The sequence below is a fragment of the Theropithecus gelada genome, chromosome 4 (assembly GCF_003255815.1).
Source record: "Theropithecus gelada isolate Dixy chromosome 4, Tgel_1.0, whole genome shotgun sequence".
NCBI classification, from domain to species: Eukaryota; Metazoa; Chordata; class Mammalia; order Primates; family Cercopithecidae; genus Theropithecus; species Theropithecus gelada.
In genome coordinates, this window is record NC_037671.1 from 55363842 (window position 1) to 55387899 (window position 24058).

A 24058-nucleotide genomic window follows, 5' to 3' on the forward strand; every position below is an offset into this window, starting at 1 on the left:
GTGCTCTCCCTCCTCCAGCACCCTAGCCTGAAGTTATTATTAAAGTTCAGTTTAACTCTTGTGGTGTCTACAGAGCGTGACCTTGTTGAGTCTTCAACAGATTGTAGCATTACTCACCTTATGTCATTAAACTGCAGAGGGTGGGGGGATAGAATAACGGAAGCACACAGCTCAGCACGTGGGGAGTTTATTTAAAACTCTTGTGGTCTTTCATTGACTAGGCCGATGAAGTCATTGCTGGCTTATAAATCAACAAAATACTGTTAAAATGTAATCTCCTTTCGTGGTTTGTTATAATAAATTACCCTTGACTACTCTTTTAAAAAATCACAAAGAGAAAATTATACTTTTCCTTCATTAAGTTCAATACTTGTGAGCATCTCTCAGGTAAATTAAGAGGAAAAATACATACAAATAGTTAGATTTTGGAAATATTTGCACCTAAAACAATAGATGTTCTATGGGAGTAATAAGTAGTTCCTAATGTTGACTTATCTAAATGTATTATTTCTTTCTTTCTTCTTCTTTTTTTTTTTTATGCGACTATGATGACCAGGAAAGGAACCAAAAAAAAAAAAAGTTTGAAAATAAATGCAAAACCTTAAGTGGTGCACACCTGTAATCCCAGCAATTGGGGGTTGGGGAGGGGAGGCAGTGGCTGAGGCTGGAGGATGGCTTGAGCCCAGGAGTTTGAGACCAACCTGAACAACATAGTAAGATCCTGTCTCTTTAAAAAAGAAATAAATTGGCCAGACATGGTGGTTCATGCCTGTAATTCCAGCACTTTGGGAGGCCAAGATGGGCAGACCACCTGAGGTCAGGCGTTCAAGACCAGCCTGGCCAACATGGTGAAACCCTGTGTCTACTAAAAATACAAAAATTAGCTGGGCATGGTGGCAGGTGCTTGTAATCCCAGTTACTGGGGAGGCTGAGGCAGGATAATTGCTTGAACCCGGGAGGCAGAGGTTGCAGTGAGCTGAAATCACGCCACTGCACTCCAGCCTGGGTGACAGGGCAAGACTCCGTCTCAAACAAACGAAAAACAAAGACAACAAGGAAATAAATAAGGAAAAAAGGAAAAAAAAGAACTTGCAAACTTGCAATGAAAAATGGGCGCATTTGCTAACACTGCCCAAATTGGGTGATGTGTTTATTTTATTTTTTTAACTTTTTACCAGCAAGAGAGATTCTCTGGCATGAACTGAAGGTGCCATCTTTTCTGGGTGATGTGTTTTAACATTGTACTGAGTCTGGTTAGGGTGGCTCTTGACAGGATAATACTTTTTTTTTTTTTTTTAAATAAAAAATAATTGTATTTAGGCCAGGTGCGGTGGCTCGCGCCTGTAATCCCAGCACTTTGGGAGGCTGAGACAGATGGATCACCTGAGTTCAGGAGTTTGAGACCAGCCTGACCAACATGGAGAAACCCCGTCTTTACTAAAAATACAAAATTAGCTGGGTGTGGTGGTACATGCCTGTAGTCCCAGCTACTCAGGAGGCTGAGGCAGGAGAATCACTTGAAACTGGGAGGCGGAGGTTGTGATGAGCTGAGATCGCGCCACTGCACTCCAGCCTGGGGAACAAGAGCAAAACTCAGTCTCAAAAAAGAAAAAGAAAAAAAAAATTGTATTTACTTAGAAGCATTCAGAATGTCAACAAAACAGCTGCAACTTTTTTTTTTTTTTTCAATTACAGAGTGATATTCAGTTAATGGAACAACAATTATTTGGTATAAGCTGTATCAGAGACAACTGAAGATGAAAAAATCTACCATTGCCATATATAACTAATTTGTGCTGTGCACCAAAAAGAACTTGTTTGAAATTTCCATGCCAATTTACAACCCCCATACTTTACCAGGCAAGGTTAGTGGTTATTGAAAATACCACCAGGCGTGGTGGCATGCGCCTGCAATCCCAGCTACTCAGGAGGGCAAGGCAGGAGAATCGCTTGAACCCGGGAGGCAGAGGATGGAGTGAGCCAAGATGGTGCCACTGCACTCCAGCCTGGGTGACAGAGGAGACTCCATCTCAAAATATAAAAAGAAAAAAAATACCACCAGGACAGGGCTATCTAAAGACACATTTCGGTAGTGTGTTAAATTATACAAAAGAAGACACTGTGTGGTTTAAAAACAAATTTTATACAGCCTTACGTTTCATTTTTTTTTTTAAAGGGAGTGAGTTGTGTACAGGCAGGCTAAATGCTTTACAGACAAGAAAAAAAAACTAGAACCAACTTATTAATGATCATTGTCTTCTTCATTTTCATCTCTTCATCTCCCTCTCCTCACCCTCTTCATTTTCCTCAGCTTCCTACTCTTTTTCTTGCTTTTTTTCAGCCTTGACAACTCCCTTTTTTGCTGCATCAGGCTTTCCTTTAGCTCAATATGCAGCAAGAGCCTTTGTGCATTTTTCCTTCAGCTTTGCAGCCTTCTTTTCCTAAGGCTGCTTGTCACCTGCAGCGGTGTCATTCCACATCTCTCCTGGTTTCTTCGCAGCGTCACCAATGGACAGGCCAGGATGTTTTGGGCAACACTCAGAACAGAACAGAAAAAAGGCTGAAGGGGGCCTCTTGGGTGCCTGGGGATCCTTGAACTTCTTTCTTGTCTCCCCTTTAGAAGGGATATAGGTTTTCATTTCTCTTTCATTACGGGCCTTGTCCGCCTTTGCTGTATCTTCAAATTTTCCTTTCTCTTTAGCAGACATGGTCTTCCACCTCTCTGGGCACTTCTTAGAAAACTCTGAGAAGTTGACTGAAGCATCCGGATGCTTCTTCTTATGCTCCTCCTGACAAGTTTGCACAAAAAATGCGTATGATGACATTTCGCCTCTTGGCTTCTTAGGATCTCCTTTGCTCACGTTGAGTAATTTTTCCTTGGTGAGGCAGAGTCGCCCAGTTTCTGTCTGGCTCTCACTTGTCCTGGTGTTGTCTCTATCGAGAGGATGATAATTTAAAAGTTTTAAATAAGCATATCTTATCCTTCAGTTCTCTAAAGCAGGTTTTATACGAAATCTGAATCTGACTGAGAATGTTACTGTTCATTCTTTTCAAAGTTCCAAGTAGTGAAGCCACAAAAGGAATTTCTCATTTTCTTGGTATGGCTTATGCAAATAAAAACTGGTGGCTAAGACCTAAAGAACACAGTTTTAATATCTGAAATGCTGATGACTTCAGGCAGAAGCACAGATGGGTAGGGAGAGGGAGGCAAACGGAGAGATTTCTCTCCCATGATCACGTTGTCCCAAAAAGGGTCCTTGTGTACAGTTTATAAGGTCACATGTTGACACAATGATTGTTAAGACCTTGATAAAAAGAGTCGGAGGAAGCCAGTGTGAAATATTCAATGACATATCAGTGGTGAGGCCTTGAGGCATATAAAGAAGGTCATCAAAGTTTGCCATCTCTTTTATCTGCTCTTGCCCACCTCTGCCTAGATGTTACAAATGAAGGAAATATTTGTTGAGAATATATTCATCTGAATGCACTACGTGAATAACGAGAATGTTGCAATAATGTATGACGGTATATGTTGGCTCTTTCAATATTAAGGACCTCGTATTGTCCTTTACTAAGCTTAAGGCTTGTCCAAACAAGATTAAATAAATACGTACAAACAGCCTCCTCCCTCCTCCAGTAAACCCAAATAAATCTGATCAGCCTGAGATGATTTCTACAATAGCTCCCGCGGCTATCAGGATTTAGTCTCATCTCCTGGCAAAGCCAACCCAGCCCCGCATGAACCCCCCACCCTCTGCCTCCATCCTTCTCACTCCCTTACTCCCCGCTGACCCCACCACCCCACCCCCCATGTTAACCGTGAGGTCCTTGACGTGCACGCTCCCTCCTCACAACTCCAAGCCTTTCTTTCTCCTGTTCCCTTTACCTCCATGTCTGTCTACTTTCACCTGTCCTTCCACATTTAATTCTGACGTCACCTCCTCCTGGAAGCTTTCCTGCACTGTCTGCTTGCTCACACCAAGACTGGTGCCTCACCAGTGTGTGCCCATGCATGCTGTCCAGGCCTCCACCACAGGGTTCTACTGAATGGAAACCCTTTGTCTTTTCCTGTTTACCGTTTCTTATTGTTGTTATTGTTGTTGAGACAGAGTCTCGCTCTGTTGCCCAGGCTGGAGTGCAGAGGTACGATCTCAGCTCACTGTAGCCTCCACCTCCCTGGTTCAAGCAATTCTCCTGCCTCAGCCTCCCAAGTAACTGGGGTTACAGGCATGTGCCACCACACCCTGGCTAATTTTTGTATTTTTAGTAGAGATAGGGTTTCACCATGTTGGTTAGGCCGGTCTTGAACTCCTGACCCAGGTGATTCGCCTACCTTGGCCTCCCAAAGTACTGGGATTATGGGCGTGAGCGACTGCACCCAGATTCCTGTTTACTGTTTCTTTTCTCATAATACAAAACCTGTCAGATACCTAGTGTTGAATGTACATTTGATGAATGAATGGTTTAATCAGAGTTTGTTTCTAATTTTGTTTCCAGCCCACATTAGCTTATTCAACTGTGTGCAAAAGTGGATGAGGACAAATAATTGTTAAATTGTTTGCTTGACTAAAAATGTTTTACTGATAGTGACCTGAAAATTAGTGGGAGAAGTAATGATGGTTACTGAACAAACTGCCAACTTGGATTCTGATTTTCTGCTGTGAATCATTTCTTTAAACTTTGAAAGCTTTTAAAATTATTTTTCTGGGTATAACAATAATGTGGCTAACTAAAAATAATGAAGATCATGTTTATTGTAGATGTGTGCTAAACATCCTTGTTTTGTTGCAACTGCTACAATTGCAACCCCCACATCACTTCCTTTCCCCACTCTGCCTGCTCCTAGCATACATGCGGGCATGTGCGCATGCGCGCACACACACACACACACACACACACACACACACACACACACATCCCTAGACTAAACCTTACCAGATTTAGTCTTTTAATAGAGTCCTATAAGATACATTTCACCACATTTCCAAAGTTATAATGGATCTTGGAAGGGAAAGCTATGGAAAACAGTGATAGAGACACACTTATCACACAACGATACAGCTCCCTTTTGATCTCTTCAAACAAACCAAGAAACAAAGAGCAAAAATCATCTAAGAATTCAAAACTGCTGAACTACTCCCATTGCACTAAGTCATGTGGATCTGTGTCAAGTACACAATCAGTTCTGCAAGTCAGCTGATAGACAGAAAAGAGTTACTTCAGAAAGATCATCTCAGGGAGCTTATTATACTGCCTTTGAAGTAGTGAGTCCAGTGAACTTGAACTGGATACTTGAAGTCTCTGATTTCTGCTATCACTGGAAAGGAATTACTTTTTTTTTTTTTTTTTTTTGAGACAGAGTCTCACTTTGTTGCTCAGGCTGGAGTGCAATGGCGCAATCTCGGCTCACTGCAACCTCTGTCTCCCGGGTTCAAGTGATTCTCCTGCCTCAGCCTCCTGAGTAGCTGGGATTGCAGGCGCGCACCACCACGCCCAGCTAATTTTTTTTTTTTTTTTGTATTTTTAGTAGAGATGGGGTATCACCATATTGGTCAGGCTGGTCCCGAACTCCTGACCTCATGGTCCGCCTGCCTTGGCCTCCCAAAGTCCTGGGATTACAGGCATGAGCCACCACGCCCGACCAGGAATTACTCTTGACAATTTTCTATATAATTTATTGGGGAATGACAAAAGTGGTTGAACATATTATTAGCTGGAATCTTGGCCTGTTTTGGTAAACAACAGATAAAAAGTTTTAAGGGCGGAACTTGAAAGTCTAATTACACAACATTAAAAATAAAAGTCTCCATGTCAAACATAATTAGTAGATTTCAGATGAACATGAGGGACTATTAGAACACTTACCTAAAGCAGTTTTGTGTCTCAGAAAAATGACATTATAGATCTGGCATAGAATTTAGCATAGAAACTCTTCCTATAAGGTATGATGAGAGAGAATCAAAGCAAGAGTCTTAAGACTCAGTCTTAGTTCCAGCTTGGTCTTTTTGATCCTGGCCAAGTCACTTCAATATGAACTTGGTTTTCTACATCTACAAAATAAAAGGGTTGGGCTACTATAGCTGTTGTACTACTACTACTACTGATCTATTTGTGCTGGGTTATTCTATATCCAGATAAAGGAGGCCAAGTGTTTCTGGTGTAACCAACCACCATTTAAACAAATAGCATCCTGCATCCCCTCCATAGGGGAGGAGGCTGCACACATCTCCTGCTGCCCTCCACCCTGAGAATGCGGATGAATTCTAATCAGCAGCCACCACCTGACTGATTTGCCCACAGCCTGCTCTGCGTCCGTTGGCTGGGAGGCTTCTGGAGGCAGCTGGGTCATGTCACCCTGACTCAAACTGGTGATGTGAAAGAACAGTCACATGTGTGAGCAGGTGCATAACACATCCTCAGGAGGGAGAATGGGGTGAAGGAACAGTGGTTTAGGGAGTGACTCATTCAGGTGATTCGTTCTATGTGTAAAGCCCAAGGCCCTCCAACTGGCCCCGACCTACCTGCCCCGACTCTTTCTTCTGCTTTCCTGACACCTTCTCTGGGCCTCTATTGCCTTTCTCGCTAGTGCAGCTGACTTCTTGATGGTTTATATAGAAGATAATGTACCTAAGTCATTCATCACCCCAACCCTTGTGCATAGGTTTTCCTTGTTGCCAGAACCTGGATTTTGTTCAAGAGTGTCCCTAGCCCTATGTGATCAAGTGAAGAACTCCCAAACTTCATCCCCAAAGAAAAACTGATCGTTAGGCTTCCATTGGTAATTGGAAGCCAATCGCTGCACTCCCATTGATAATTGGTCTAAACCAATAACTGCGCTCCCATTGGTAATCGGTCTAAGCAAAGCCAATCACTGCATTCCCACTGGCAATCGGTGGAAGCCAATCACAGTGTTCCCATTGATAATTGGTCTAAACCAATCACTGTGCTCCCACTGGTAATTGGTCTAAGCCAATCACTGAGCCCCCACTGGTAATCAGTTGAAGCCAATCACTGCACTCCCATTGGTAATCCATCTAAGCCAATCACTGCACCCCCCTGGTAATTGGCCTAAACCAATCACTGTGCTCCCATTGGTAGCCAGTCTAAGCCAATCACTGGGCTCCCACTGGTAGTTGGTCTAAGCCAATCACTGCACTCCTTCTCCCAGCTTACTTACCAGTGATTGTCTTAGGTATGGCCATACACTGCAATTCTGGCCAGAAGGAGTAAGTCAGTTAAGAGGTTTCTGGGAAGATTCACACTGTCCTGTCTGTATAAGGTGCTTGGAATGATGCTAACATCTTTTGAAAAAGAGAATGCTCAGCTGACAGGCTGAGTGAGCAGAGAAATAAAGAGAATCATTTGGGGCCTGAGTGAGATCACTGGGCTGCTTTGTTAATCTACCCTGGATGCTCTTCTTCTTGAATTCTTGTTATGTGAAATTCAATTTTTTTTGTTTTCTTACCATTTGAGTCAGAAGCCTAAAGTATCTTGCTCTTTCTCATGCTGGTACACTGGAGAGGCAATAAGGAAACTCCAAATGGGGTTAGTGGAGGAATCAGTTCCTCCACTTAGAAGCTGTTACTGAGGAACAAATTACTTCAAAATTTAGTGGCTTAAAATAACAATAAACATGTATTGTCTTTCAGTTCCTGTAAGCTGCAAATTTTGGAGCAGCTTGAATGGGAAGTCTGGCTTAGAGTGTCTCCTCTCATGAGATTGCAGATGGGTGTGGGCCAGGGCTGCCATAATCTGAAGGTTCAACTGGGGCTGGTGGGTCTGCTTCCAAGGAGGCTCACTCACTTGGCTGGCCAATGGGGGCTTGCTGTGGTGGGAGGCCTCAGTTCCTCTCTATATGGGCTTCACCACATGGTACTTGAGTGTCCTCTGTTTTAAAATATAGGTTTTAGGCCGGGCGCGGTGGCTCAAGCCTGTAATCCCAGCACTTTGGGAGGCCGAGATTGGCGGGTCACGAGGTCAGGAGATCGAGACCATCCTGGCTAACACGGTGAAACCCCGTCTCTACTAAAAATACAAAAAAAAAAAACTAGCCAGGCGAGGTGGCGGGCGCCTGTAGTCCCAGCTACTCTGGAGGCTGAGGCAGGAGAATGGCATAAACCCGGGAGGCGGAGCTTGCAGTGAGCTGAGATCCGGACACTGCACTCCAGCCTGGGTGACAGAGCAAGACTCTGTCTCAAAAAAAAAAAAAATATATAGGTTTTATTAATATTTAGGTATGGCAAAGCCATCGGATCAGGAATGACTGCTAATAAAAAGACAGTTTGTTATGCTCACAGATCTCAAGAGGAAGGGGTGTGTCACACCATGGGGCCACATGGGGAAGTACCAAGGTCAGTCAGGAGGCAGAGGGAGCAGAGTGAAAACAGGGGCACAAACTGTTTTTGTTTTTGTTTTTGTTTTTTTGAGACAGAGCCTTGCTCTGTCACCAGGCTAGAGTGCAGTGGTGAGATCTTGGCTCACTGCAACCTCTGTCTCCCGGGTTCAAGCGATTCTCCTGCCTCAGCTTCCCGAGTAGCTGGGACTACAGATGTGTGCTACCACACCCAGCTAATATTTTTCTATTTTTAGTAGAGATGGGGTTTCGCTGTGTTAGCCAGGATGGTCTCATTCTCCTGACCTCGTGATCCGCCCGCCCTGGCCTCCCAAAGTGCTGGGATTACAGGAGTGAGCCACCGCGCCCGGCCAGGGGCACAAACTATTATTGTGGTTTCTGTGGGAAGGAATGAGCAAGGGAGGGTGATCGGGCTTTGGATTGAATAGTTTGAATCAGTTCAGCAGGCTCTGGGCCATATAGGCTATCCCTAGTTGTCTAGTTCCTACTCCTGGGGTGATTAGGGCAGGTGGATAGTGGCCTGGAGGGTGAGAGCCCCAAGGAGGTGGCAGTTTGTGGGCTCTGGATTGATTGGTTTACATTTGTAAAGCACCCTCATGGTTGTTTGCTATTTCTAAAAACTGGCTAGTCCTGGGAGGGGCATAAAAATACAAAAATAAAAGACATGGTAAATACATTCTCACAGCATGGTGCTGGCTTTGCCCAGAGTAAGCAATCCAAGAGAGCAAGGCAGATGCTGCAATGTCCTTTATGGTCGCGATTCAGAAGTCACATACCATCCCTGCTGAACTCTACACAGACCAGTCCTGATTAAACACGGGAGGAGACTATGCAAAGACATAAATACCTAAGAGGTGAGGATCACTGGGGGCCATCTTGGAGGCTGGGTACTACACATCTGGCAAGTTCCTTGACCTCCAAGTGTCAGTGTCTTCACTTAAACAAGATGGCGATAATATCATGTTACTCTGACTTCTAAGTTGAAAGCAAACAGAAAATGACTCTGGCTTGCTTAGGCAAAAGAGGAATTTACTGAATCCGTTTTGGACAATTCACACAATAGAAGGGAAGGCTGTAGAACCAGGCTTAGCAGAACCTAAGGGAGCTCGGGGAGCAGAGAAGGTCTTGCAGGGCAAAGCCTCAGGGTTGGTCTGGTTGAGAAACTGGTGCCGACATCAACTGCACTGGCCACCGGATATTGTGGCCAGAGCTGAAAGCTCAGCACCACTGCTGTTGAGCAACTCTCAATCGCCTCTGTGCCCTGAAGCTTCCACAGTGTGGGGAGAGTGGGGAAAGGAGGACCAGGTCCCTTCTGCTTCTGGCATTACAGCAGACGTCTGCTACAAATACTGGCTTCATGGGACTCACCAAAAATATATGAGCACCTTCCTTGGAAAATCGAGAGTGTTCGGTAATGGTTGGTTGCTTAATAGAAGGGAGAAAGCAGATACCGTGGGATGGAATAGAGTGAGTTTGGAGATCTCAAGTGGAGAGTGAGAATGAAGCATGCTCATAACATTTCCAGTCACACTGAGCATTTCTAATCGCACTCTTACCTCGTCTTCACTCATATGCACTTTTGCAGATTCTTAAATTGCTGAGATTTTTACAAATTCTATCTATATACTCTAATTGCCCTGTGAACCAAGCTGGAGGCAAGGGAACAGTATGTTATTAAGAAAAGGTAAAGTGAAAGCCTCCTATGAAAATTGCAATACTGGCTGGGCGCAGTGGCTCATGCGTGTAATCCCAGCACTTTGGGAGACCACGGTGGGCAGATCACTTCAGGTCAGGAGTTCAAGACTCCTGCCTGGGCAACATAGTGAAACCCTGTCTCTACTAAAAATACAAAAATTAGCCAGGCGTGGTGGCACATGCCTGTAATCTCAGCTACTCAGGAGACTGAGGCAGGAGAATTGCTTGAGTCCAGGTGGCAAAAGTTGTAGTGAGCTGAGATCACGCCACTGCACTCCAGCCTGGGTGGCAGAGTGAGACTCCATCTTAAAGCAAAGCAAAGCGAAGTGAAGCGAAAAGAAAATTGTAGCACTAGCCTCTTGGTACCTTGACATGAACCACAATTAACCACACTCTTTAAGTGGTGGTAGCTTCCATTTCTGTCACTGTTACCTTTATAGTACTTCTTTTTATTTTTTATTATTTATTTATTTATTTATTTTTTGAGACAGAGTTGCTCCTTCTGGTCACTGCAACCTCTGCCTCCCGGGTTCAAGTGATTCTCCTGCCTCAGCCTCCTGAGTAGCTGGGACTACAGGCCCGCAACACCACACCCGGCTAATTTTTGTATTTTTAGTACAGACATGGTTTCGCCATATTGGTCAGGCTGGTCTTGAACTCCTGACCTTGTAATCCACCTGCCTCGGCCTCCCAAAGTGCTGGGATTACAGGCGTGAGCCACGATGCCCGGTCCTTTTATAGTACTTCTATCTCAGTTTGAATTGCCAAGGCAAAGCCAGACACCTTTTCTCAAAGAGCCTGTTCTCTGTTGTTAGGTGTGGGCATGAGTCTTGCTGTTCAAACTCAACTATTTCATTCAAAGTGTTTTTCCTTGCTTGGGTTTACAAATTCATTGAGGTCGAATATGTAACTAAGTTCTAAAATGTTAGTTCTAAAGTAAGTTCTAAAATGATTCTAAAATGTTAGTATATAAGGAGCACCGGGAGGGTCTGCCAAAACACAAGTTGCTTGGCCCCACCCCTGGAGTTTCAGGTTCGGCAGATCTAGGGTGAGGTCTGAGGATGTGCATTTCTAATATGTTCCCAGGTGGTGCTGGGGCTGCTGGTCTGGGGGTCACATTGAGAACCACTGACTTGAGTGACTTGATGCTGTTGCTGGCCTGCTTTGTAAACTTCTTAGCCCCTACCCAGTAATTGCCTTTCTTTCTCTCTTTCTTTTCTTTCTTTCTTTCTTTCTTTCTTTCTTTCTTTCTTTCTTTCTTTCTTTCTTTCTTTCTTTCTTTCTCTCTTTCTCTCTCTCTCTTTCCTTCCTTCCTTCCTTCCTTCCTTCCTTCCTTCCTTCCTTCCTTTTCTCCTTTCCTTTCCTTTCCTTTCCTTTCCTTTCCTTTCCTTTCCTTTCCTTTCCTTTCCTTTCCTTTCCTTTCCTTTCCTTTCCTTTTCTCTTCTCTTCTTTTCTTTTCTTTTTCTTTTTTTTGAGACAGAGTTTCACTCTTGTTGCCCAGGTTGGAGTGCAATGGCGCTATCTTGGCTCACTGCCACTTCCGCCTCCTGGGTTCAGGTGATTCGCCTGCCTCACCCTCCAAAGTAGCTGGGATTACAGGCATGCACCACCACACCTGGCTAATTTTTTTTTTGTATTTTTAGTAAAGACAGGGTTTCACCATGTTGGCCAGGCTGGTCTCGAACTCCTGACCTCAAGTGATCCACTCGCCTCAGCCACCGCGCCCAGCCAGTAATTACCATTCATAAAGCCAAGACGACACCTACAGAGCAAAATTATGTGATACTCAGGAATAAACATTGAAACATTATTTTGATTAGGAAAATGGCTGCATGGAACAGAAACTCAGCTATAAGAGCTTAAGCAAGTAACAGTTTGTTTTTCTCACATTCCCAAGAAGACTAGAAGCTGTCCTAGGCTGGTGAAATGACTTCACCTCATCAGGGCTCTGGGGCTCTGGGATGCACTCACCTGCTTGACTCCCAAAGGGTCACCTCGCGTCCTCAGGCCAGAGCCACCTACAGTGCTAAACCAGCCACACGGCAAGTGAAAGGGACAGAGAAAAGACACGAAACCACTTCTATACTAGCATTTCTTGCCTCCTGCTAATGGGTGTTATGTGAAAAGGGAAAACTCTGAATTAGGACTTCTTTGCTACAGACGTCTGAGAAGTTTTGTTAAGTTTATGTATGTGATGACATTCCAAGGCAGGAATAAGCATGCTGCATTTTCCAAGCTTATTTGACCGCAGAAGCTTTTTAAAAAGTTTTCTGGAGCATCTCCCGGAACTACCTTCCATGGAAATTTTTGCCAGAAAACCTTGATATATACAGTGTCAACTATCAGTGTGTTTTTAAAGACTCCTTATGAGAAAAAAAAGCCAAGTATGTTCTTCTTACATCAATGAGATAGTTCTACTTTTTTAAGGGGAAGGAAATGAAAATAGGAACAGTGTGTGAGTCAGGGCGGGGGGCGTGGTGCCAGCCTGCCACCTGAGAACCATGCAACCTTGACAGACCTGGTGGCCTCCCTAGAGTCTCCTGTTCTTCTTCTTCTTCTTCTTTTTTTTTTTCTGAGACAGAGTCGCTCAGGCTGGAGGGCAGTGGTGTGATCTCAGCTCACTGCAACCTCTGCCTCCCGGGTTCAAGTGATGCTCCTATCTCAGCTTCCAGACTAGCCGTGATTACAGGTGTGGGCCACCACACCTAGCTAATTTTTGTATTTTTAGTAGAGATGGGATTTTGCCATGTTGGCCAGGCTGGTCTTGAATTCCTGACCTCAGGTGATCTGCCCCTCCTTGGCCTCCCAAAGTGCTGAGATCACAGGCGTGATCTACCGCGCCCGGCCACAGTTTCCTGTTTTTACTTGCAAAACAAGATCTGTAAGTAAGCACCAGGTTGCATCCCAACACACCAAAATTCTGCAACTTCACAGCTCCTAGAAAGATCAAGAAGGGATGTCTGAATCAATCTTTGGTAATGGGAGATAGAGGATATATGCACTTCTGTTGGGCGACAGAGTGAAACCCTGTCTCAAACACTGGAGACGGACTCTTGGGGTTTCACCATGTTGGCCAGGCTGGTCTTGAACTCCTGACCTCATGTGATCCGCCCGCCTTGGCCTCCCAAAGTGCTGGGAGCACAGGTGTGAGCCACTGCACCTGGCCGGGTTCTCCCCTTTTTAAGGGCTCATGCTTTCTATTGCGCTCACCCAAATGATTCAGGATAATCCCCTATCTCATCACATCTGCAAAGTCCCCTTTGCCATATAAAGTCACATATCTACAAGTTCTAGGAATTAGGACAGGGACCTCTTGGGATTCATGGGTATTCTGCCTACCATGCAGGTGAAATCTATTGTTTAAAGAAGTATAGACAGTGTTGGGAAACTAAAGACTATAACAAAAAAATTCAAATTAGGCTTAATAGTATGTGAGACAAGCAGTACAAAGAGGTAGAGAAGGTTTATATGAGAAAAGAAAAGAAAAAAAAAAAAAAACAAGAAAGGAGATAAATTACAACACAAGCAAAAGTAGGACAACACTAGTTAAGAGCTGGAAGCACGTGAATCTTTAAGAGACCGAGCAAAGGGCAAAGGTTTAGTAGGGGATTGTTGGAGTTTCCTTCTATTATATATTGTACCTTCACCAATAGAACTGAAAGTCTAAAATCATACTATTTAAAAACCAAGAACATATCAGCATTAACCAGATTGATCCTACAGGCATCTGTAGGATCTGCAGGAAAGTCACTGCTTGACTTTCAGGTGTGGAGGTGGTAGGAAGAGCCAGAGAATGGCCTGAAATAATTGCAGAGCTCCAGTGTTTGAAGAATGTATAGGAACCTGGTGAGGTGAAGGCACCCTTTCCTTTGCTTAGTGGCTTCAGGATGTGGAATGAAAAGGAACATGACATCTACATCCAGGTGAGAATTAGGCTTGGGACAAAGGGTGGTGAAGTATTAGTCCAAGGGTCAATAAAAGAGTAAGAATCACATGCAAGTAAAAAGATCCAGGCAGAGGGGGTACAATAAGAATTTCTCAGTCCTGTTCCTATTGACACTGTGAACCATGTGATTTTTTGTTGTGTGGGTGTCCCGTGCATTGTAGGCAGGTTAGCAGCATCCCTGGACTCCTCCCATCTGATGCAATAGCACCCTTCCCCAGGATGTGACAACAAAAAATGTCTCCAGGCCTTGTCAAATGTCCCCAGGGGGAGGAGACAAAAATCACCCCAGTTGGGAACCACTGGTGTAGACTGAAAGAATAGGCAAGCGTCATAACACACCAAACATGGGGAGCCTGCAAGCCTGGAGAGAGTCTTTGAGGCTGCAAAGACACAAACACCGAGGGAACCTTGTAAGGGGCCTTTTGCTGGAGCTGCTTGCCTGGCTGGGAGCCACCGGCCTGGCTGGGAGCCACCAAGAGCGTCCAGCTGGTTTGCATACTCATCTGTAACTTGGCCGGGGCAGGCTCCCAGTCAGAAGAGCTCAAGTCTAATTTGTTCAGGGCTTGCACTCCAGTTGTTTTCCATTTATTATAGAAGCACAGGTTTCAAAAGGCAATTCACCTGAGCAGGTGATATGCTTGCTTGCAATATAAACAGCTTGGAACCTATTATCTTACATGGTTGTTTCACTTCATCTAGCTTCACTGTCTGTCCTCCTGACCCCTGATTTGTAGAGGAGGGAGGAAACGAGGATGGTGGAGAGACTTGGATGCAAGTACTGCCACTTCCAGCCTTTATGAGAATTAGAAAAGGTGCATCTCCGGCTGGATGAATTAGGAAAGAATGTCCCCTCAGGGAGGATCAGAAGTGGGGCTAGGCTAGGAGAGTGGATGGCACCTTATCTCCAACCCTAGCTGAGAGCGCAGAGCTGCATGTCAGCGCCTCCATAGTGAATGCCTGCACAGTTCCTACGGGAGCAAGCCTCCACCATGCGCACTACCTACATCTTACATAGCCCGCGAGGCAGAGGCTTACTCATGTAAACCTTGGGGGCAGACATGACACATGGAGCCCCTGAGCTCTGAGGACTAAACTTTCTTACCAGCAGGATTAGAATTTTAGTATGACACATGGTGAGAAACAAAGGCAATGGATTCTGTAGGAATGAGTGTAAGGTGGTTTAAGAATATTCTAAAGGAGAAAAAAGCAAAATGGACAGCTAGGAGAGGCTGTGCAAGTTTGCTTCTGTGCATCTGGCCTGATGAGCCTATTCATTCATAAATTTAGGACCTAGGTGATCAACAAGAGCACTGCATTTTTGCAAGTGAGGGCAGACCTGTAAAATTCCTCCTAAGGTTCAAACACTAATGGCCCAAGGCTGTTAAATGCATCTAGTTCGGGGGATGTGTTCTATAAAGTAAATCATGAACTGCTGCGTAAATTCCTATGCAATGGTTGTTGTAGAAAAACCTCCCTTTGGTGACCTTGGAAGACTAGACATGTTAGCCCTCTTTCTACATGGGCAAGGAAGGTATCATGCAGCCAAAGGACAAAGAAAGATTCTAAGTCAAGAAAATGCCCATTAAGTGCAGATGTGTCCACATGTTATAGATGGAGACCTTGAACCATAGGGTCAGATTAACCCTAACATTGCAGAGTTGCAGAGGGTGAAGTGTGAATGGAGACCTACACAACAACTGTCTAATTTTGTTTCTTTTGAGACAGGCTCTTGCTCTGTCACCCAGGCTGGAGTGCAGTGGCGCAATCACGCCTGGACCTCCTGGTGAGAGACAATCCTCTCACTTCAGCCTCCCAAAATGCTGAGATTACAGGCATTAGCCACCACGCCCGGCAAATGTCTAATATTTAAATAAACTTTCTTCCATCTTTGTACTTTGGCAAATATACGTTCATAGCAAGAAAATGGGGGGAAAGTGAAATTTATGGTTTTTATTTGACTGAAAGTTGGCAAAAACTAGAAGAAATAATTGGACTTCATTATTACACGACTGTGGGTGTTCTGTTAATGGGCTGACATGTGTGAATGTATAATAAAGACATATACAATTCATGCATTATATATTTATCCATAAAATTAATGTTTCTTGCTTTCATTTCAGGAAAATTATAATTATATTGTTATAATCAGTATTTTCACATAATTTGTGTTCTATTGACAGTAATACCTAATTAGATTACCTTTCTTGAATCTTAGTTTTTCTTTTCATTTTTTCAAGTTTCCATTTAGAGAAACTGCTCTGCAGAGGCAGTAGCAATTGCAATTGTCATTAAAATTCTTAAAGCAACCCTTCAGTGTGGAAATGAATCATGAATTTTATGTCAATCATTATAATTGGGTTGCATATGGTATATTGCCATTATCACAGGGACTATCATAAAATAGTTTAATTTCATCCAATAAATTGCTATCACTTATATAATGATTTTCAAGATTTCTTATAATAATATCTTAAAAATCTATACTCATATATTTTTGTGAAAGTTTGCTATGGTGTTTCAGGCTTACATGTGCAGACCTACATATGCACACCTTTAAGACTAACGTGAAGGCCAGGTGCAGTGGCTCATGCCTGCAATCCCAGCACTTTGGGAGGCTGAGGCAGGTGGATCACGAGGTCAAGGTTTCAAGACCAGCCTGGCCAACATAGTATTTTCTCTACTAAAAAATAAGTTTGTTTTCTTAAGACTTAAAATATGTTCTCTGAGCTCATTAAACTGAACATTGTATTTTCTCTACTAAAAATACAAAAATTAGCCGGGCATGGTGGCACGCGCCTGTAGTCCCAGCTACTCAGAACCCTGAGGCTGGAGAATCACTTGAACCTGGGAGGTGGAGGTTGTAGTGAGCCGAGATCCTGCCATTGCGCTCCAGCCTGGGTGACAGAGTGAGACTCCATCTCAAAACAACAACAACAACAAAAAACACCTAACATGAACTGTTGTGAATATTGTGCTAATTCATGAGTAACTCCAGAATCTTAAATTGAAACATGAAAGGAAACAAGACTCTTGCATTCAGGCTGAGAGGAAGATTTTGGAGAGTTAATTGTCTTTCCTCTTACCAAGGAGCTTCTGTTACCCCAACTCTCCTCACTCCCCAAGGCAGTATCTGTGTCTGATGCTAGCAGAAGTACAACCTACAAACCATCACAGCTCTGGATGTTGTTACCTTTTGTTTGGAGAACACAGGGCAGAAGATTTAGAGGTCCCCTGGGACCTAAATGATGTTAGTCATGAGTGGTGTTCAGGGTTACAAGTTGCACTGAGCCAGTGTGAATGTGAAGTGATCGAGGACCTTCTAAAGTGAGGGCCCAGGACCACTTTACCCTAGTCCTTAAAGGCCAATGCTGCACCCCTTGCTAAATAACCATACGAGTATTACTGCAGTGGGTTGAATGGTGTCTCCCATTAGAATGTCCACGTTCGAATCCATGGAACTTATAAATACAATCTTTTTTGGAAAAAGAGGCTTTGCAAATGTGTTAACTTAGGAATCTTGATATAAGCTCATGCTGGATTATCTGTGTGGGCCCTACATTCAGTAACAAGTGCTTTCATAAAAGACAGAGGGGAGACGGAGAAGAGGAGAAGGCCACATGATTACAGGGGCAGAGACTGGAGTGACTCAGCCACAGGCCGAGAATGAGAGTCAAGTTATAGCCTTTAGAGGGAATAGGCCCTGCTCATAGCTTGATGTTGGATTTCTGGCCTCTGGGACTGTGAAATAATAGGTGTCTGTTGTTTTAAGCACCAAGTTTGTGGCAATTTGTTACTGCAGCTACAGGCAACTAACGCTGAAGATAACAATGACTAATAACCATGAGCATTTACCATGTCATTTGACAGTGACTAATAACCATGTGCCAGGCCCTCTGCAAACCCCTTTTACAAGCATTATCTCATTTGAATCTCACAACAGCCTCATAAGATTGGCATGATTATTCACCCCAATTTACAGATGAGGAAACTGAGGTTCAGGGGCAAGCAGTTTGCCTGAGGTCACATGGCTAGCAAGTGACTGAGCTGGGATCTGAACCTAGATCTGTCTGACGGTAAGACCTACTTGAAGCACACGCGGAAGCCTCGCTGCCTGGTCACATATGGAGCTGTTATAGACAAGCCCTATTCTTGGTGGTTCCGGGTTGATAGTTCTGTGTTCTTTGGCCCCCTACTTAAAGGGTGGTCCAAATCTTTTAGCACTCGCCCCCTCAACCCTCAGCTCTGTACCAGCCCTCAGAAGGGATACATAAATTATAATCAACCGTTTATCTAACTCAGAAGACCAAGGGAAAACTTTCCTTGCTATAAAGAAACATTTTAGCCATGCTTAGTCACATACATTTCTTTGCAGCTATTTCGCCTCTGGGTCATTCGGGTTTATTTGCACATGTTGCCAAATGAATCAGAAATCTTGGGAAATGGTCTTTGGAGAAGGACAGCGATCAGAATGATTTTTTGTTAGTTTCTTCTCCCAGGAGAAACTTTTAGTCAGAAATAAGTTTGTTTTCTTAGGACTTAAAATATGTTCTCTGAGCTTATTAAACTATCAGAACATGAAGTCTAGACTCTGGTAATAGTATGAGTTAGAAAGGGTTTCTTTCCTTGTCTATCTTTGTCCAGTCTATTGAGGACTAGAAGAGATTGTTCCCTATCTACTGGCCAGCCCAAATACTGTGTGTGTGTGTGTGTGTGTGTGTGTGTGTGTGTGTGTGGGGCAGCGGTGGGGGGGGTCTGGATGAGGTGGTTACGTTTATTTTGTTACCTTTTATTTTCTTTCAAACAAAATCTACACCCCATTTTACAGGTGGAAACATTGAGTGTTTTGGTGACTCTAAAGACTTTTCTCCATGGTGACTCAACTATGCAGACTTATTACAAATGCTGAGCTTGTCCTCTCAAGAAATCATTCCATTTAGTGAAAACGAGAGCTGTTATACAATGAGTTTTGAGGCTAATTTTAAAGCAAGTCATGTGTCCTTCCCATTGCTCTGACCCAAATATGAGACAGGGATTCAAAGTTGCACACAAAGAAAACCCAAATCAATCAGGAAGCTCTATATGAACAATTTAGTGGGTTACGGGAATGCAAGCTTCATTTTTCAGCCACTGCAATGCTTCATCACTTGACATTTATTTAGTGTTCCTGTTAGTGCCTGGGAGACTGCTGGGAAGGAACCTTGAGTCCCAAGGTGGAACCTGGGACTGACCTTGGGTCACTTGTTCTCTCTGCACCTGGGTTTCCAGAGCAGTAAAGAGATGCTATTCTAACCTGTCTTGCAAAGATGCCTTTGTCGGGTGCTAACCAACCACTGCTAATAGAGGTTTGAAGCCATGGTCAGGAGCATTCTCTTGAAGGCCAACGGTGAAGGGAAAGGATAGAGACAGGGTTGCAGATAATCCTTAATGCAGCCAGGGCTGAAGAGGGTTGGTGCAGACCGAAGGTGCCAGCTTAGACAAAACGAAAGTTCACCCCTAATTTCATTTGTCTGAACCCTTTCTTTTAATTTTATGCAATCACTGGGCCCTGGGGAGCTTTCTTCCTCTCTTATTTCTTCAAACCAAAACCCGTTCCCAGGAAATAATCTGATAAATTCATTTGCATCACGGAGAATGGACAAACTGTTATCTTCTGCAAGCCCTCACATGGAAAGTCTTAAAGCAAAAGTAGTGTGTCAGTGTGTAATTCCAGGCAACAGAGAAGATGGGGAAGTGAGGTGAAACCTGTGCTGGGGCAGGGAGTGTCAAGGGTGGTCAGGAAAGTTAGGGTCCCAGCAGGACAGGCATTGCCAGAAAGGCAGGCAGAAGTCATTAGCAAGGTATCCAGTGCCTGATGAAGCAGAACATGAAGCTAAGGAGATGAAGAGCAGAAAACCTTGAACAAAAGCTCATATGGGAAGCTATTTGCTTTTTCCCCCAAGCAAAAGATTCAAGAAAAGCAAATGTGTGTATAAAACTCATTCATTCATTCATTCATTCATTCATTCATGTAAAATTGTATTTGCTATGTTCCAGGTATCAAAGGGATAGCCAGGAAAAAGATAAAATCTCTGTCTGCATGGAACTTTCTCTCAGGCTAGTAGGTGAAGCTAACAACAAACAAGTAATTTCAGGTGGTTGTAAGTGTTTTGAAAAAAAGTAAAACAGGGAAAGGAGATGAGAGGGTGATGGAGCTGGATGAGGGGGTTAGGAAAGGGTTCTTATGCATGGCTGCCTGAGTTAGCAAATAAAAATACAGGACACCAGGTAAATTTGAGTTTTACATAGATGACAAATGCTTTTCCTTTTTCTTATTTCAATAGGTTTTGGGGAACAGGTGGTGGTTGGTTACATGGGTAAGTTCTTTAGTGGTGATTTCTGAGATTTTGGTTTACCTATCATCCAAGCAGTGTACACTGTACCCAATCTGTAGTCTTTTATTCCTCACCCCCTCCCACCCTTCCTACAGGGTCCCCAAAGTCCATCATATCATCCTTATGCCTTTACATCCTCACAGATTAGTTCCCACTTATAAGTGATAACATACGATGTTTGGTTTCCCATTCCTGAGGTACTTCACTTAGACTGATGGTCTCCAATTCCATCCAGGTTGCTGTGAATGACATTATTCCATTCCTTTTTATTGCTGAATAGTATTCCATGGTGTATGTGTATATACATATAATGTTTTCCTTTTTTTTTTCTTTTTTTTTTTTTTTTTTGAGACAGACTCTCGCTCTGTTGCCCAGGCTGGAGTAAGTAGAGTGGTGCCATCTCGGTTCACTGCAACCTCTGCCTCCCAGGCTCAAGCCATTCTTCTGCCTCGGACTCCTGAGTAGCTGGGATTATAGGCAAACACCACTGGGACCAGCTAATTTTTGTATTTTTAGTAGAGATGGGGTTTCATCATGTTGACCAGGCTGGTCTTGAACTCTTGACCTCAAGTGATCCACCTGCCTTGGCCTCCCAAAGTGCTAGGATTACAGGGTTGAGCCACTGTACCCGGCCCCCTATATACCACATTTTCTTTATCCACTCATTGATTGATGGGCATTTGGTCTGGTTCCATATTTTTGCAATTGTGAATTGTGCTACTGTAAACATGCATGTACAAGTGTCTTTTCTGTATAATGACTTCTTTTCCTCTGGGATACCTAGTAGTGGGATTGCTGGATCAAATGGTAGTTCTACTTTTGGTTCTTTAAGGAATCTTCACACTGTTTTCCATAGTGGTTGTATTCGTTTACATTCTCACCAACAGTGTAAAAGTGTCCCTTTATACCACATCCATGCCAACGTCTATTATTTTTTGATTTTTTGATTATGGCCATTCTTGTAGGAGTAAGGTGGTATTCCATTGTGGTTTTGATTTGTATTTCCCTGATAATTAGTGATGTTGAGCATATTTTCATATGTTTGTTGGCCATGACAAATTTTTTTTAGTATCAATATGTCCCATGCAATATTTGGGACATACATGTGCAAAAATATTCCTCATTTATCTGAAATTCAAATTTAACTAGATGTCTTGAATTTTATCACATAACTCTCTCTACTCCCATGAGGCCCCCATGAATGAGGTGTGGTTGCATCCCAGGAGGTAACAGTAAGCGCAAACTTTTCCAGGCAGAAATGATCCTAGTTTGCTTAGGAAGAAACCCTGTGGGGCTGAAATAGAGAGAATAGGGACGGGGAAAGGTGGGGGTTTAGGGGTGGTAAAGATGACCCAGTGGAGGTGGCCAGGGGCCAGATCTTGTGGGGCTCCAGGCAAGTGTGAAGAGTTTGCATTTTATTCTGATCTTTGGAGTTTTAAAGAAAACTCTCAGTATTCATTTCCATGAATTCATTTCCATGAATGCGAAGTATTCATTTCCATGAATATTCCAATATAGTATTGTATTTCCCAAAGCAATCTCCACTGACCTTAAGAACAGACTTTATGATGGGATAGAGTAGGTGCCTCTGCCCTGGGAGAAGGAGAGTGATATCCCCTCTAACTCCACCTGACCTCCCTTTTCTCCCTCCACCCCGTTCACATTTTCTTCATTTTTCCTAACGCCATTTCACAAAACCTTAATAAAGGAGCTTAAAATGTTACTGGGAGAAAAGACTTAGGGGCTCGAATTCTTACTAGAAGGTAAATTACTACTAGATTGCATATAGTATAGATTAGGTGAAGATGAAAAAATAATGAAAAAGGGAAATCTGACAGTGCTGGTCAAGTGCTGGCAGCTTGGCTAGTTTGCCTAGCTGTGACCCTGAGAGTGAGAATGTTTGCTGAGTAGAGATGAAATCCAATTCTCCCATTCTCTGTGGTGAGATGGCTAAGAAGTTCTCATGGAAGGGGAATTCATTGGGAACCAGGCTGGATGGGAACTGATACTGCCAGATGGCAGAGTAGTCAAAACAGTTAGCTATAAAGCCCACACTGTTTTGGAAAAGGCTGAACTTGCATCCCTGCCGCAGACCTCAGTGGGCTCCCATCTAATAATGTTTCCTGCCTCCTCTGCCTTTTGCCTCAGTTGATCATGGATGACTCACTGCTCATCTCTGGCAGTTCGCTCCTTGCAGGGATTTATCTTTCTGAACCAGCCTCCTTTCTGGCCTTCTATTAAAAAATACTCTATGTTGAAAGAAGAGTCTTGACTGTATATTTACGAGAGAGTTTCTCTACCTTACTTTTCATGCAATGTGGGATTTTTCATACCTAATAATACTGGTTTTTTTGTTTGTTTGTTTGTTTGTTTTGAGACAGGGTCTCACTCTGTAGTCCAGGCTGGAAGTATAGTAGTGGATCTTGGCTCACTACAACTTCTGCCTCTCAGGCTCAGGTGATCCTCTCACCTCAGCCTCCCAAGTACCTGGGACCACAGGCACGTGCTATCACGTGCTAATTTTTGTGTTTTTTTGTAGAGACGGGGTTTCGCCATGTTGCCCAGGCTGGTCTTAAATTCCTGACCTCAAGTAATCCACCTACTTCGGCCTCCCAAAGTGCTGGGATTAAAGGCATGAGCCACTGTGCCCAGCCCTAATAATAATCTTGTTAGCTAAACAGAAGAGTGACCATGCTCTCCATCTTACAGATAGGGAAAGGGACTGAGGGAACTGACTTGCCTCAGGTTTCAAGAGTAGTAAGTGGCGGAGCATAAATTTGGACCTCTTATTTGTCTTTTCTAACATACTAGGGGTTGTCAATTTCTTTGAAAAATATATAATAACTTGAGCAAGATTGCACGGCTTCATGCCTCCCTCTAAAATCAAAAAGTTCTTTTTCTGTAGAAACCAAGAGCAGTATCTACGGTGGAAAGAGCTTTGCTCTCATTTTTTAAAAAAGTGTTTATTTCAAATAGATTGAATCACTAGGTGATGGGCTAACTGATTCTTTCAAAAAAATTTAATGACCTCCCCATTATACAAACAATTAATGTTTATCGCAGTAACTTTTAAAAAGTTAGAAAGCCACAAAGGGAAAAATTAAAACCACGTAGAATTCTCCCACTCACATAAAATTGCTATTGACATTTTGATATGGATTCTTCCTATCTTTTTCATACACATGTAAATGTAGTTTAATTGGAATAAATGTGCTATAAAATGGTTGATAATTTTCTTTTTTTATTTAATGATATTTCCATGACCATTTTCTCACATTGTTAAATTGTTTCCAAAATATGTTTGATCAGAGCATACTGTCTAACCTATGAATGACACATCTACTGCACATAACCTATTGGTACTTTGAGATTATTACCCATTTTTTTATTATTATAAATAACACTACAGGCTGGGTACGGTGGCTCACACCTGTTATCCCAGCACTTTGGGAGGCTGAGGTGGGCAGATCACTTGAGGTCGGGAGTTTGAGACTGGCCTGGCCAACATGGTGAAACCCCATCTCTATCAAAAATACAAAAATTAGGCCGGGCGTGGTGGCTCAAGCCTGTAATCCCAGCACTTTGGGAGGCCGAGGCGGGTGGATCACGAGGTCAGGAGATCAAGACTATCCTGGCTAACATGGTGAAACCCCGTCTCTACTAAAAATACAAAAAACTAGCCGGGCGTGGTGG

The 24058-nt window shown here is 43.4% G+C and overlaps 1 pseudogene; it reads right to left on the reverse strand.

Annotated features, from left to right (window-relative positions):
• Positions 1-2441: 2441 nt before the first annotated feature.
• LOC112623344 lies at positions 2442-2922 on the reverse strand (annotated as a pseudogene).
• Positions 2923-24058: the final 21136 nt, after the last annotated feature.